The 4044-nt window shown below is 43.4% G+C and overlaps 1 pseudogene; it reads left to right on the top strand.

Annotated features, from left to right (window-relative positions):
• Window positions 1-929: 929 nt before the first annotated feature.
• LOC117854446 (uncharacterized) lies at window positions 930-3457 on the top strand (annotated as a pseudogene).
• The last annotated feature ends 587 nt before the right edge of the window (window positions 3458-4044 follow it).

Raw genomic sequence — 4044 nt, 5'->3', positions numbered from 1 at the left:
AGGAAAAAAAAGCATTTACGAAATTGATTATGATTATTAGCAATGAAAAATAAGGTGCGGTTAGGCGCTCGCCTAGCGTGGTTAGGCGCTCGCCTAGCGTGGTTAGGCGCTCGCCTAGCGTTATTAGGCGCTAGGCAGAGCCGTTCCGCCTGGCCTAGGGGTGTAGGTGCATCCTAGGCGCTCCGCGGCATTCCGCGGAGTTCCATGGCGCCTCTGCGGCGAGTAGGCGGAGGAAGGCGGTGCCTGCGCGGTGAGTAGGCGGAGGAGGTGGCGCCTAGGCGGAGCGCGCGCGAAGTTTAGCTGGCGGAGCATGCGCGTGAGCGGGAAAGGAAAGGTGCGTGTGAGAAAGGAAAGCCCTGCGTGATAAAAGGAATCTCGAGCTCCCTGCACCCTCGGCCGCCGGTCCGCCGCTACATCTAGAGCTCCCTGCGCCCCCGTCCGCCAGCCCGACGCCGCCCCTGGGAAGTCCCCTGCGCCCCTGTCCGCCAGCCCGACACCACCCCTGGGAAGTCCCCTGCGCCCCCATCTGCCGGCCCACCGCCGCCCCTGGACATCCTCGTTGCACCTCGCCCCGCCGCTCGGGAACCCCAAGGTGAGGCCTTGTCCTTCCTCCCACCGCCCCCTGCTCCTCTGTACTCTTCTTGGCTTCTCATCTCATCTGTCATCTCTCCAATTCAATTCAGTTCATGGTTGATATCTGCAATTCATGGTGCATGTATGCTCTGTGTACCTCTGTATGCTCTATATTGTAGTCATGGTTGATATCTGCAATTCCAATTCATATACCTTGTAGTCTCTGCAATTCATGGTTGATCTCTGCAATTCCAATTCATATACCTTGTAGTCTTGTACTGCTCTAGACTCTAGTGCTCTGTATCTCTGCAATTCATATACATGATGCCTTTGTTGCTCTTCAATGTTCATGTAGAATGTCGGGAGGTAGTGCTGCTAATGGTTGTGCTCCTGAAATTGGTACTGGTGCTACTGGTGTTACCACTGAATGTGCTCGGGAGGAGGTGAATGTCCTCAAAAGAATTTAAGATGATGTGGGATGGGAGTATGTGTTTCTGGTGGATCCAAACAACAAGGACAAGGTGGAGTGCAAGTTCTGTGGTCACCGGAGCCAAGGTGGGGTGCATCGGTTGAAGGAACATGTGACCAATGATGGAACAAATGCGAAGAAATGCAAGAAGAGTACATAGGAGGCTAAAGACAAGAGCAAGAAGTCACTGGAAGATTCAAAAAGGAAGAGGAAGGAGGCAGTTGCTCATGAACTAGAGCTTAGAGAAGAAGTGAATGTTTCTCGGGTTGGAGGAGAGGATGAAGAAGTAACTTGTGTTGGAAGTTCAGAGCCTCACAAATTAGGACCCATGGATAAGTGGACACGTGCTATTCAGAGCCTCACAAGTTCAGAGCCTCACAAATTTAGAGCCTCATAAATATATTGCAAGATGGGTCTATACACATGGTAATTTAATACTCACTTTCTTTACATTTCAGATTCGAATACATGCCTGAACTACTCACTTTTTGTATCATATGCAGCCATACCATTCAATGCTTGTGACATGATGAGTTCAAGCAAATGTGTGAAGCAATTGGACAGTTTGGCCCTGGACTTCAACCTCCACCTCTGCATGATCTGCGAGAGAGTTTGCTAGAAGAAGAATATGCAAGAACCAAGAGTTTGCTGCAAGAACGTGAGGCTGAGAAGGTGAAGAATGGGTGCTCTGTTATGACTGATGCTTGGTCAGATAGGAAGAGGAGAAGCATAATGAACCTGTGCACTAACTGTGCTAATGGATCCAGTTTTGTCAGCTCAAAAGAGATGTCAGATGTGTCACACACAAGTGAAGTCATATTTGAACTAGTCGACAAGGCAATTGAAGACATTGGTCCAGATGATGTGGTGCAAGTAGTGATAGACAATGCTTCTAACAACATGGGAGCAAAGAAGCTACTTTTGGAGAAGAGACCAAACATCTTTTGGAGCTCTTGTGCAACTCACACAATCAATTTGATGCTCCAAGGAATTGGCAACATGCCACGGATCAAGAAGGTGATTGACCAAGCAAAGGCATTCACCATATTTGTCTATGGGCACACAAGAACATTGGAGTGCTTGAGACACTTCACAGAGTGGAGAGAGATAATAAGGCCAGGAGTGACTAGGTTTGCTTCAGCTTTTCTCACTTTGAACAACATACTAGAGAAGAAGGACCAACTAAGAAATATGGTGGTTCATAATAGGTGGGACACATTGAAGGATGTGAAGTCAAAAAAAGGAAAAGATGCAACAGCAACAATATTGAGTCCAACCTTTTGGAAGGATGTGAAGCTCTATTTGAGTGTTTTTGAGCCATCGGTTAAAGTTCTTCATTTGGTTGATGGGGATGTGAAGCCATCAATGGGTTTCCTATATGGAGAACTACTGAAGGCAAAGAGAGAGATCAAGGAAGCCTATGGCAATGTTCAGTCTCACTACAACGAAGTTATTGCTATTACTGACAAGAAGATGAAAGGAAGACTAGATTCTCCATTGCATTTGACTGCCTACTGCTGAATCCATACTACAGCTATGGTAACCCATCAATCTTTGATGAAGCCACAATAACAGAAGGATTTATCAGCTGTGTAGAGACTTTTTATCATCATGATGAGGAGAAGCAAGATGAGGCTGTCAACACTGAACTAAAGAAGTTTCAAAACAGAGAAGGAAATTTTAACAAGAAGCTTGCAAGGAGTTGTGAAAAATTTGATTACAATCTAGGTAGAGGTAAGTTATGTAGTTATGTTACACGGCTGGTTATCATCTATTGTATGTTTGTAACTAATATTAAAGAGTTGTTGTTTATTTCAGCATCTTGGTGGCGGCTATATGGAACTGAAACACCAGCTTTACAAAAGTTGGCAACAAGGATCCTTTCTCTGACATCAAGCTCTTCTGGTTGTGAAAGAAATTGGAGTACATTTGAAATGGTTAGTCCCTAACTCCATATCTACTGACTAGATTTCAGCAGTAAACTTATAGGAATTAAGATAGTTATATGGTCTCATGTTTAATTTGTAGATACACACTAAGAAGAGAAATAGGCTTACTACAACCCGACTTAACAAATTGGTCTTTCTTCAATTCAACTCCAAGTTGATTAATAAGAAAGAAAGGATAATGTCAAAGAAGACCACTGATGTTCTCTTGTCTAGTGCGAGAACTGAAGCTCAAGGTTTTCTGTATGAAGATGAAGATAATTGTGCAACAGTTGTCTATAGAGATGAGGAAGATGAGGAGATGGAAGGTACAGGGATACCTTGGTCTGTTATTGGAGATGCAGTGGTAGCAAATCAACAACTTGAGCTGCGTAGAAGTGCAAGAGTGAGACAACTTTATGAAGGAGAAGAATTTGAGTCCGAAGAAGAAGAGTTTGATGAGGAGGATGAATATATGGAACCCTATTGAAGAAGATATGGCAGTTGGGCTTTATCAATTAGATAATTAACATGTCATGTTTATCACTTTATCTTTTAATTTATCTTCAACTTATGCTGAAATACTATATTGATATATATTATTCATCTATATATATGCTGAAATACTATATTTATATATATTATTCAGCCTATATATGTTGAAATAAAAAAAGGCAAAACACCTAGGCGCGCCTAGGCATGCCTAGGCGCTAGGCGATGGGTCTCCGCCTAGAAACCAGCTAGCGCAAAAAAAAACATTGATTATTAGTAACTAAATACATTCAGAAAAAAATAAAAACCATTCGCATTAGGGCTAGGCGATATAACTGAACCGTTAGCTTGCAAAGATCAAGCCATGACACTATAAGCTATGCTGGTACTGATAGGGAAAAAAAGAAATAACAGTTCTGACAGAATCACTTATGATTTGATTGCACACACAAAGTAGCCAGGAAAGAAAACAGTGCATAGACAAATGACAAGATCATAAATCAAACTGCTGAATGATTGCAAGGGAGGTTCATACTTCCTCTTTCTGTTGCCCATATCATTTGTCATGTCATCCTTCGGCATATT

Source organism: Setaria viridis, chromosome 1 (assembly GCF_005286985.2).
Source record: "Setaria viridis chromosome 1, Setaria_viridis_v4.0, whole genome shotgun sequence".
NCBI classification, from domain to species: domain Eukaryota; kingdom Viridiplantae; phylum Streptophyta; class Magnoliopsida; order Poales; family Poaceae; genus Setaria; species Setaria viridis.
The sequence above is the reverse complement of the archived record's forward strand: the minus strand, read 5'-3'. Positions and strand labels throughout refer to the sequence as shown.